The sequence below is a fragment of the Lagenorhynchus albirostris genome, chromosome 10 (genome assembly GCF_949774975.1).
Source record: "Lagenorhynchus albirostris chromosome 10, mLagAlb1.1, whole genome shotgun sequence".
NCBI lineage: Eukaryota > Metazoa > Chordata > Mammalia > Artiodactyla > Delphinidae > Lagenorhynchus > Lagenorhynchus albirostris.
Genome location: NC_083104.1, coordinates 9,111,467 through 9,124,169, shown reverse-complemented (window position 1 = coordinate 9,124,169; position 12,703 = coordinate 9,111,467).

Genomic DNA, 12,703 nt, shown 5'->3' with positions numbered 1-12,703 from the left:
TCAACATTTCGTAGTTTGGTTTTATCATGTGCTCACACATACAGCATCTCATTTCGTCTTCAGGGCATCACGATGAGGCAGGTAGCATCATCCTCATCTACGGATGTACAAACTACGGCTCAGGGGATGACGAAAATCGGCCAAGGTGTTAATGATGGAAATAGCTTTAGAAGTCATTCTGACCCCGTTATACCCCAGCACCCCTTCATTAAAGAGGTGCAATATCTTAGGACTGACAAGTTCATCTTTAAGCCAAGGACAGAGAGAGAGAGAGAGAGAGAGAGAGAGAGAGAGAGAGGGAAAAAAACTCCCTCATCATAGAAGATTCAGATTATAGTGCAATCTGGAAAAAAAATTTTTGTGTGTGTCCTGTAGATAATCACCATCACGGAGTAGCCACTGGGTCACCTTATCTACGGAAAGGTAAACAGCTCAGCCAGAATGGAGAATAAAGACGGATGGCTGCAGAAGAAGGAGTGAATTATTAACACCGGGTAACAACTTACGCTGTTTATCTCCCCAAGGCCAGGGGGCTGACGCCGGGAGGGGCGTGCACCGTGTGATGGGACAGGATTCTGCCTTACACGTTTTTAGCCCGCGCCTTCTGGCACGGTTACCGCATGGGTTGTAAAGACACTGCATTAGTCCAGTTAGTCCAGTTTAAAGCCAGGCATCTTATTTTTAATCAAACGACCTTGTGAAGCTGATTAAAGAGATTAAATCAAGTCTGAAAAGAAAGGGAGAAGTTTACTGTTTTTTCATCAACGAGTCTTGTTTCTAATGCAGCCTGACCAAAACCACCCCACGTGACTTATGGACTGCTTACTGCTGCCAGGGTCTGGGTGTATAAAGCTGAGATAGAGCAAGTTGCCGCTCCTCCAGGAGTTTATCGTCCACAGGACAAGGGAGAATAACTGACCTTACCAGACCTGATACACGGATGCACAATACGAGTATGTGAAGAGGGCTCAAAGTAGCCCTTTGCTCTCATTGAGTGACAAGTGGACATTCTCACTGTGGCTTAAAGAATGAGGCAACGTGGGAGAGGGGGCTGCAGACAAAGGGATGGGAAAGGAAAATGACGAAGTGCGTGAAATGGTGGCAACATTATGAGCGGCGCCGGGTAGCAGATCTTGAGTATTTTCCGTGCACCCACCACTATTCCAAATGCTTAACGTGTATTAGCTCATTTAACCGTATTAACCTCATCAGATATGCATCATTAGGTCCATTGTACAGATAAAGGAAGGCACAGAGATTTTAAGTAATTTCCCCAAAGTCACACAGCTAGTAAGTAGAGAACTTTGGATAGCAGCTCAGCCATCGGGGCCCGGAGGCCATGCTTCTGACCAATTCAGTGCTTTCCAGTGATAGGTACGTGGTGTGTTTAAGGAAGGTCCATTTTCCAGTTTAGCTAGACTACAGGGCTTCTCCGCCATGGCAACGGTAACATCTGGGAACTGGACAGTTCTCTGTGGCAGGGGGCTGTCCGGGGCATTGTAGGTAGAAGGTTTAGCAGCATCCCTGGCCTCTGCCCACTAGATGCCTGTGGCACCTCCATCCTGCAGATGTGGGATGATCAGAGCCATCTCTTCACATTGCCAGATGTTCTCTAGGGGCACAGCTGCCCCGGTTAAGAATCAGTGGACAAGCACATAACGTGTGAGGCTGGAGAGCGGCAGAAAAATATATTAGAACTCAAGTGTGAATATTCTCCCGTTCTATCCTGAAAGCTGTGACAACGCATCCTGTAGAAAGAAAGGGGCCAGCTGGTGTTTAATAACTGACGAGCAGCAGAAAAGATAACGTGCAGAAGCAGCAGGGCAGGAGGTCCTGGGAGAGACAACACAGACTTCTGTGTTCTCAGTTCTGGAACAGGATGTGTTCGCAGACTTTATAAAATATATGTTCAAAACTCCTGAAGCTAAAGATAGCAAAGGATAATCTACAAGAACAGAGGAAAAGTTCAGGAAGCCATTTCACCCACTGGTCCCTGGAATGCATCCAATCTCTGACCTGAAAGCTGAGAACTCAAAGTTTCATTTTAGGTAAGAGAGCTTCTGGATATGGGAAAACAACTAACTACCCAGTTTTCTTAAGAAGCTCCAATGTCAGATCCCATGTCACCGTGTAAGTGTGAACACAGTTATGGTTCTGTCAACTTCAGATGGGGCATTTCTGCAGAAATATTTACTGGACACTTGGCCACCATGGGAGAAAATGGAAATATTCTCTCCCCAGGTCTCTATATGGACACAATTTCAAGCCAAGGGGGTATGTGTTCAGAGCGGCAAAAAGACCTATGCACCTTCTAAATATTCTACAATAAACATATGAGTTTTGTAAAACAAAAGGTGGTTTTAAAATGATCTAATTCAGAACTCTGCCTCAGTGGTAAATAACCACCCACCTAATCATATAATTCCATCCATTCCTCAAGCACTTCTGTTACCTGTTCTGGCTTCTAGTGAGTTCTTTCCTTATGTCATTGGGAAGGATTAGAAAGGATTTTCTTAGCACTCTTTACAAGCTGCCGTGACCACTGGGAACCTAGTGCAGCTGCAAGCCTCCAACGAACTTCAGAGTTTCAAAGACGGAATTCTTTTGGGAAGAATAACTTGATTGAAGAAAAAGTATCTGATCTCAGAGAAAGCCAACAATGCATCTCTGACACAAAGCCAGCCTAGGGTCAGAGCCAAGGGCTTTGGAGTCAGCCAGGGCGTAACTTTGAGACAAACAGCTTCCCATCCCAGCTGCCTCATCTGACAGCACGGGGATCTGAATAACTTCAATAAACAGGTTCTTTCAAGACTGCGTGAGGTGGCCCAAGCTAAGGTCCCAGGATGTGGTGAGATGTATGGCTGACATCCAGTAAGGGGTATCCCTTCCAAGCCAGCATATCAGGGAAGCACTCAGGACTGTGAGAGATGAAACCAGCCTTGCAATCTCTTGGAGATGCTTCTTGTGTTCAGATAAGGAATCATCTGCGTTCTCTGAGAGCACATCCCGGTCACTTTGTGAACCTCTCACAACTCAAGGCAGAAACCTGCCCCCCACAACCCATCTCACTTTGGTCTCGACGACAGGCTGTAATTGTAGGAGCCAAGCCTCTCGATATCAGTTCTCCTGAAAATAACCTCAGACCCTCGGCTTGCACTGTACTGGGAAAAATATGTATTAGAGAACGCCGTCTCTTCAACAACTTTGTTTAAAAAAAGATTCTCAAACAGAATGGCGAAGTCTAGCTCAGGCACTGGACTAACGATTTGAAATTTTAAACAGGTGGAGCTTTTTCAAGCTTTCCAGTTTGTCTGTGATGAAGAATCCTAATTTTTTGATTCTTCATAAATAGTCAATAGATTTAGTCATAAATATCCTGTAATATGTGCTTTGTTCCTTTTATTCAGAGGCAAGTTGCAATTTCTGATTGAACGGTATAGATTATCACACAGCAGCCACTCGATGGGAAGAACAGTTACCAAGAACTTCAGTTCCTGTACTGATGAAAGGCACGTGAAGACATCGAGACCCAAACACCTGCCAAGCATTGTTGGGAAGACGGGACACTGAGCAATGTCTTGCGACATTTTAAGGGCAGCAAACAGCTGGCGTCCATGTACGTAGTTTTCAGACGTCAGGAAGAAATTCGGATCATAGGATTAGGGGATCAGTCCTCATCTCATAGCTGGCTTCTTCCTTCCCTTCAAAAGTGAGAACACTTTCTTCTTCTCCAGGACAGGTGTTAACAGAACAGAAATCAAGCAACCAGAAAGTGCAATTGATAAAATCCCAAGAGGGCAGTGAAAATGAAGCATCCCCTCCAACCCCCCGCCTTTCCTCCAGGGAACAGGAGTATGAAATTGTTTAGACCATCTGGGGACTTTGCTCTCAGGCGTGGACTGGGTACCAGCAGCAGCCCGAGATGCGCCTGGGACCGTGCAATTGTGCGGGGCTTGGGCAGAGCAACAGAGGGGACCTTTGCTGGCATGCTGCCCAGCCTCGCCCAGAAGATCCTTTTCCTTCTCAACGCCGTTGCTTCTCCTTGGCCATTGGAGGCCTCGGTCTAGGCGCTCATGCAGAAGACACACGTAGTTGTGTCTGTTTCGTGCCATCCCTTCTGGCCTCAATGAAAGTTGGAGGAGAAGTGTAATTGCACCAGTGGTAGGAGCCGCACTCAGAACATGCCCTCTTCGTCCAAAGAGTGGATGGTCAGTGAACAGGAATGCCTAACACAAGATGTTCCGCACTAGAATGATTTGGAAATCAAACCCTAAGTTGAACAGAACACAGTACTATTCATGTAAATCAGGTCTGCCCATTATCATCTCCAATTAGACAGCGTCAGAGGCTAAGCTTTATGGTGACGAGAGCTGTGTTTTTCCTCTTTGCCACTGTACCTTCACAACCTAACACATGGTAGTTGGACGATCCACTTTTAGATCTAATGTATGAAATACTACAGGAGTTGTGATGCACGTATTTTCAACTACCATTAATTCAACCGCCATGGATTCTATAGAAGAAAAGGGGGAGAGGAGAGGAAGACGAGAAGGAAGGAAGAATTGTTCTTGCTTTTGCTGTTCAGCCTATAGCCAGGCCTCCACTCCAGGGGGAAAGTGAAACCTCAGCAAAAATGCAAAGAGAATCCAAGTAAGTCACTCTGGACTCTCCTGCTTCTGCAGTCCCAGTTCTTAGAGGTTAATGAATAATTGAAGAGCTTCTAAATGTTAATGTCCATGCCATCACCCCAGGATCTTGTTAAGTGGCAGCTAGAGATGCTTCAACTCAGCATGTATCTAACAAGCTCCTGTGTCATGCCCATGGTGTTGGTCTTTGGACCTCATTTCAGATTACGTGGACTGAAGGTATCATGGAGGAAAATTCTGACCATGCCCAAATCTTCCCAGAACATGCTGACTGTAAAACCTAACTCCTATGAAAATTGTGAGCCCACTACACACCAGAATTTTACTCTAAGCTCACAGAATCATCCTATCATTAAATTAAATAGTGAATGTGAAACCTTGGTGTAATTCAACTACCTATTGTTATCTGAAGGTATTTCTGTCTCTCTCAGCAGAAAACATAAAAATAAGGCAAGTTGTAACTTCACTTACGAGGTGTTTTAGGTTATTCTTACAAGTACAATGGTTTAAAGCACCTAAAGTAATAAAAAGATAAATAATAACATATTCAAGACCCATGTGCACTGTCATATATACTGATCTTAATTACAGGCTGCAGACTTTCATCTAATTGCTAACGGTAAGTCAGCTCTTGAATAATCAGGAGGAAGACTTATCATCGTTGGAACAGAATACAAAAACACTCTTGTGTTTCAAATGTCACTATGACATTTCAAAAAAAAAAGAAAAAATTCAGAAGAGAACGATAGTAATAACAAAACGAATACAAGTATTAGTCCAATATTGAAGTCTAGGAAACGGGGCCCACATGATCACAGGCTGAAACACAGATGTTCTGACTCTTTGGTTCTCAGCACTGACTGCCCATCGGAAGCACCTGGAGACCTTTTCACCTACATCCATGCCGGGACCCCACCACCCCGGATTCTAGGTAGTTGCATTAGGATGGGGTGCAGGCAGCTATAGTTCAAATATCTCCCCAAGTGAACCTAATGCCAGCCAGGGCAGAGAACCCTTGCTCTGATGTAGAGCTGCTCTACTCTGGTCCCACGACCAGCAACATCAGCATCACCAGGGAACTTAGTAAAAGCAGAAATTCTTGGCCTTCACCTGCTAACCCAGAAATTCTGGGCTTGGGGACCATCCATCTGTCCTTTAGCAAGCCCTCAAGGGGAGTGTGATGCACGCTACTGGAAATGCTTCCCTGAGAAGTTTGAGGGTCCTTGTGCTTCTTACCCAGACATTCTTATGGGGGCCGCTGAAGGACCTCACACTGAGACTTTCCTGCTAGAGGGCCTACAACCTGGGCTCTGGTGTTAATTCCAGAGAGGGCTCTAGTACCTCCAGTCTGGGAGTCTCAGCAGTGGAAGGAAACTTAAGGTCACTGATTTAAAGGTCATTATGTTACCCCCCAAATACGATCATGTATAATATGCTTGAATACTTCTATGATAGGAAACTTACCACCATCCGGCCTAATCCTATCCATCTTCAGATGCTTACCAGGTACAGACGCTATGCTAAGTATTTACAAACACGACTCGTTTACGCTTGACCATGGCCCCCGAGATGGAGGTTGTAATGCACATTTGACCCCTGCGCAAAATAAGTCTGAGGGAGGTTTTGAGATTCGCGAAGGTCATGTGGTTTCTTACGAAACTTACACAAAGCTCCTTGTCTTGAGGATATACAGAAAATTCATTTGCAGCACCGGTAACTTGAAAGCTGTTGTTAAGAAAACCAAACTGATGCTTTATACATCCTCTTGTCGCCAAAATAAATATCCCTCGTTCCTCACAGCCAATATCTAAGCCCCATCATCCCTGCTGGGTCCAACTGATCAGCACAAAAAAATAGCAAGACTATTAATAGATTGTTCACGCATCCCACCTATGCATTAGAACAATGCTTTTCCATGTCTTGCCACATGTAAAAAACAGTAATATTGGTAAGGCATATTCAGTACACTGGAGAGGATTTGGGGGACTCTATGTAAAGCTTGCTGAAAAAAAAATTCATGTGATTTATATTACCAAATAATCAAAAGTTTTAAAGAAGAGATTAAATATTGAATTTGTATCAAACTTCAAAACCTAAAATTTCATTGTTTTAAATGAAAACTTGAGATTGCTTCCATGAAAAGAGAGTTCCTATCAACTGAAATGACTATGAACAATTTCCAGTCAAGACTTTTTGACGATGAGCTCTTCAAATTCTTTTTTTTTTTTTTTCTGGTACGCGGGCCTCTCACTGTTGTGGCCTCTCCCGTTGCGGAGCACAGGCTCCGGATGCGCAGGCTCACCGGCCATGGCTCACGGACCCAGCCGCTCCGCGGCACGTGGGATCCTCCCGGACCGGGGCACAAACCCGCGTCCCCTGCATCGGCAGGCGGACTCTCAACCACTGCGCCACCAGGGAAGCCCTCTTCAAATTCTTAATAGAGAACATAAGTGAAATCTTTGTATGAGTAGATGGTAAAAAGTTTAAAAGCATTTTTTTACAGCAATTCAGAGTTGTATGAGTCAAATTTATATTAAAAGAATCCAATAGCTTCTCCTTTATTTAAAAAAAGTAATATTAAAATGTCTTGTGATAACATGAACTGATCTCGAATTCAGTTCAAGCTTTTTTCCCTCTCAAGTGTTTTAAATGATGATGATGTTTTAATTTGTTGATGCACTCGTGCTTTGAGACCAGTTACCAGGCTAGGATGCCTCCAAAAGGGTGCGTCCGTCACAAATGGACAGAAGAAAGAATATATGTGCGGATGCAAATACGTGGGGTCACCAGCTGGATGTGGACCTGTGAGGAGGCCCACGCAGCCATCTTGTTCTGCCACCTGCAACTGCATGGCTCTCTGGACACGTCATCAGTGAACTCCTCTTGGAGCTCCATGGGTCTCTTATCCACCTTGGGCAGTGGCACCTGCTACAATAAGCCTCATACCCAGGTGGGAGAGCACCCATTGGCCAAGCCTTCTGGGAGAATGGGAGGAACTGGTTCTCATTCACTGTGCCCTTCACCTGTAGGAACCTGAGACAAGTCACCATTTCCTTCTCTGCTCAGGAAGACTTCAAGGGAACCCCATGCTTCCGGACAAGGTTCCTTGTCCTTGGCTTGATACGCTTTGCTGGTTATCCCAGGCCTCAACTAGCAGCAGCAAAAGGGATTATGATGTCACAACCTCTGCATTTCTAGAGCCCAAGATGGTAAAACCTTGGCCAGCTGTCCTACCCATGCCATCCTTAGAAATCAAGGGCATTTTTCTGAAAGGAGTGACTCAGGACAAAACCACTAGGGGAAAAACATCTGAAAGCACCTCCTAAGTGCAAACCATGATGTCGAAGGGCTATGCTTATTCTATCATCACTGTCTCCAGCTAATATTCAATCCCCAAAGGACAGCTGCAAGCATCCTGCCTCACGATCATTATCTGAATAAAGTTCAGTCTGAAGCCCACCTGCCCCAAAGTGACCTACAGCACTTGTTAAAAGTGCAGAACCATAAATACACCCAAATTCAAATAACCCAGTCTAGCTGGGGACACAGGTGATCAAATTATAGCTAATAAACATGAAGCTGCAACTGTGAGAACACTCTGTGAACAAGAAATATAGGGAACTAGGAATATCAAGTAGTACTAGCTACACAGATCAACAGTATCTTTTCTTAAGACTTGCTTGAGGGATGTGTAGCCATCAGTAACACAAAGTGGTGGGAAAGCCCCTAGGCAAAGAGAAGAACATGTGCAAAGGCCCTGCAGTAGAAGCAAGGCAAATACAAAAGACTGAACAAAGGTCAGTGTGACTAGAGGGAAGAGAGCAAGGGCAAGTGTACTTCCACATAAAGCCCAGGAAATAATTAAGTGTCAAGTCACACAGAAATGTATAGAACAAATTAGAAACCCTTATCTTTGTTCTAAAAGCAATGGGGAGTCATTGAAGAGTTTTAAGCAAACGAGGTGAGAATATAAAGAACAAATGATGCAATTTATATTTTTAAAATAAACCACTCCATCAGGTGTGTGGAGCAGTAGCTATATGTAAACATCTACAATTCAGTTTTGAGATATTCCACTGGTTGAGGAGATGATGTTAGCTTTGACTACAGAGGTGGTGATGAAGATGGAGAGAAGTAAAGGAGATAATATTTCAGAGATAAAAGCAACAAGATTTGATGATGAATTGGCCTTCAACTCTACTTCTCCACCCGAAAGACATCCCACTGACTTGGACTGCAGTGCTTACCTAAACACGCATTGCCTTCTTTGGCCCCGGTTATGGAAAAACAAAGTGGGTTGGTGACATATTTACAGAGCTATGGGACCCGAATTCAGTTGATTTCACTTGTGATCACTTATCTGTGCTCTGAAGTGGAGGGCAATTTCTCCAACAACAAGGCCAATTGTTCCGAGAGCTTTATGAAGATGTCTTTATGTCTCCCTCTATGTATTTTATGCGTGACTCTATGTAATACTTTATATGTGTGTGAAGAGTTTAGGTCAGCCACAATGTTTAGAGGGAGCAGTCCTCAAAACTGCCCCAGTTCTGGGCTTCCCTGGCGGCGCAGTGGTTGGGAGTCTGCCTGCCGGTGCAGGGGACGCGGGTTCGTGCCCCGGTCCAGGAAGATCCCACATGCCGCGGAGCTGCTGGGCCCGTGAGCCGTGGCCGCTGAGCCTGCGCGTCCGGAGCCTGTGCTCCGCAACGGGAGAGGCCACGGCAGTGAGAGGCCCGCGTACCGCAAAAAAAATAAAAACTGCCCCAGTTCTGACACCAAATGCAAAGCTTGGAGATTCCCCAAACCAGCCTCAGATTGATAATTTGCTAGAAAGACTTAGTGAAAGCTGTTATGCTCAAAGTTATGGTTTATTACGGGAAAAGGATACAGATTAAAATCAGGTAAGAGAAGAAGCACACAGGACAGAGTCCAGGAAAAGTGCCAAACATGGAGCTCTCACTGTTCTCTCCCTGATGGAGTCAAGGTGCATGGACGTACCACAATACACACAGAGTATTGCCAAGCAAGGAAGCTCACTCCAGCCTCACTATTAAGAGTTTTAATCAGCTCCATTTTATCTTCATCACTGATGACTGACTGGTTGCCCAGAGGGGTGAACTCAGTCTCCAGGTCAACTGATACCACATGACCCAAAGCCCCAACCCTAAATCACATCACATTGTTACTACCTGGCTCGCCTGAGGCATCCCGGCAAACAAAGATTACATCCCAGGAGCCAAGAACAAAAGGTCAGACCTCTTTTTTGGGAAAGGTTAAATTCTTTACTATATAATATGTCAGTAACATCAAAAACTGATGATTAACGCCACTAGCAGTAGAAATGGAGTTCAAGTTAATACTGCACTGAAATGGGAGGATAGGCTTGTAGAAATATGCTCTTTTTCTTATAAAAGTAGATTATATGAACCAAGGTTAGATCCTACCTCACCCAGAACTAGTTTTGATATCATTAAAGATAGAAAGCTTCTTCTAAGAATTTCTCTGTTTTCTCCTACTGGCCTCAAAATCCTGCTTCCTGTGGTCAACTAGGGAAAAGTACATCTTTTGAAATTGCCCCAAAGGGAAGTTAGTCTCCATTTCAGCATTTTCATCTTTCTGCAAATTCTGAGTTTCTTGGTTTAGTCATTTCTTACAGTTAATGGGCCAGATTCTAAGATCTTCCCTTCATATAGCTGATGAAAAAACACAAGGAAACAGAGAGACAGCATGGTTTCCTGTTTAGCACCATTACTGCAGACACTCTGCCGCTCAATAAAGTCTAGCAGTTTCCATGGAGACTGACATGGATGTGTCAGTGTAAATGATGGTGCAAAAATCACAAACACCATGGTAAGGTGGCATACTCACTGATACTCCACCTTTTTTTTTTTTTTAATTGAAGCCATCAGTTTTAAAGAAGGATGAAAATGTTACTTAAAAGATAGCAGCAGATGGTGGAACGATTATGGTCACCAGAAATTTCCCAAAATTTAGGCCAGATTCCTCCAAAGAATTCCCAGGAACTACTTTGACTCTTGCTATCTCTGCCTCAGAAATTCTGAGTTCCCTTTATCTTTTCCGTTCCTTATAGGCTCTCTAAGATAGAATCATTATAAGTGGGCTCTGACGGGGGGTTCCTGTGCTGTATGCATCTGGTTCGACCCTCTGGCCACTCAACTTTGTTCTTGGCAGGGTTCAGTCCTGGTTAGCACCACAATAGAACATATCACTGTAAAGGTTTCAATCTGCCTTATTTTCCATGCTCTGTAAAGCAAGCTTGTTCATGAATTCCCAATTCAGAAAAGGGAAGTTCGCGGTGTTTATAAAATTGGGAATCTCAGGGAGCATTTATCTTGGTTAACTACACAGAATTATAGGATTTTACAGTTTCTTCTGTCATTATACTTGCCTCACCAAATCTCTGATTGATAGATTAATGATTGATATTTTTTTTTAACCTTCAATCCCAACACATACCTAGTTCTGGTTCCAGAGCTTTTTGTTTGTTTGTTTTTTAATGTTAAGAACACGCTTTTATGTATATTGTTATCTAGGTTTTTTTTTTTAAAGTGAATTATTTAAACTTGATATGTGGAAAGCAGTGAACAAGTAATTGTACAGATAGTAAGCAAATATGGCTATAAATCAACAAGGCAGTAGAATGTCTGATTGTATGGAAAGCACAATGTGCTACAGGGGCAGAGCAGAGCAGAGACCTAACGTTGCCCAGGGAAACAAGAGAGGGTTTCCAGGAAGAGGTGTCACTGGATTTGAGTCTCAAAGACTGACCAGGAGTTGACAGGGTGGAAGCGTATGGTCTGTAGGGTAAGACAGAGGGAAAGGAAATAGCATGGTCCACTTATGTTGACAGATACAGGAATGGGAAGTTGACAGAGTATGGAGGGCTAGTCCAAAACTCTCATTCACAGGAGCAAAGGAATTTGCCTGGGAGAGGGACAGGCATAGTTGGGATGGAGAGTTTGAGCTCAGTAATGGAGGTTGGAAAACATTCATTTGCATGACACCTGATGTCCTAGGGTTGGACGACATCCCCCAGCTCACTGAGCAACCTGCGATGGACCCAAGAAGGTACCTGGGGCAAGGTGTGCCTTAGTAGAAGTGCATTAGGTTAAGCTTTCTTTCTCAGGAAAAAAAAATTACACATAATTTATATATCAATATAAAAATATAAATATTATGTATTATATAGTTATATATTTAATTATATTATAAATTATATTATATATAATATATAATTAAAAACTACATCTAATTTTAACACTGCAAAACATACTCTCAAAATGGCACAGAACCATCAGGAAGTAGCCCAGCGACTAAGGGGGTGGAGGCTGCTCTGTGGGCCCCTCCCCTCTGTATCAACCAGAGTAACTTCTCCATCCTCTGGTATATATCTTGGCTTCCCAAGTACGATTCATTCAAGTTGGGATCGAAACAAGTTTGAAAATTTCTGCTTTCAGTAAGCAGCTCAGTGTTTCTCAAACTCCCTGCATTGGTGTGGAAAAACTTAGTTTGTGGGGTTCTCCCTATGATTTCTGAACCCCTTTTCTTCACAACAGACAGCAGTAAATAGGTCAATGCAGATGGACCAGCAGACTATCCTGGGTCCGACTTTCACTCCCCGTATTCCAGCCTTTCGATGCACATTAGCTGCTCCCTTCTGCCTAACTCAAGCTCCCTTTTTCTCTGCAACCTGTGTGTGTTCTAAGAATCCAGACAGACCCTGGGAAGGGACCTCTGGATTCTAAATGCTGACCCACTGCGCTGTAGTATGAGAATCGCACTACTGCATTCATTCTAACCTGGGTGCACATTTTTAAAAGAGGTTCAGTGTATCTCCTTATAAAGTACATTTAAATAACCATAATCACCCTCATTATCTGAGCAAAAGAATGCAAGATGCTGAAGATCTGAAGCTATTTTCATTTAAAAAAAAAAAAAAAGACTCTCAAACTTGAAAACCTCCCGGGACCCATTTTGCTGCAGCAAAAGGTTTTGCACAAAGCGCAACCCTGTCACTCACAAACACAGTAATCGCTGGA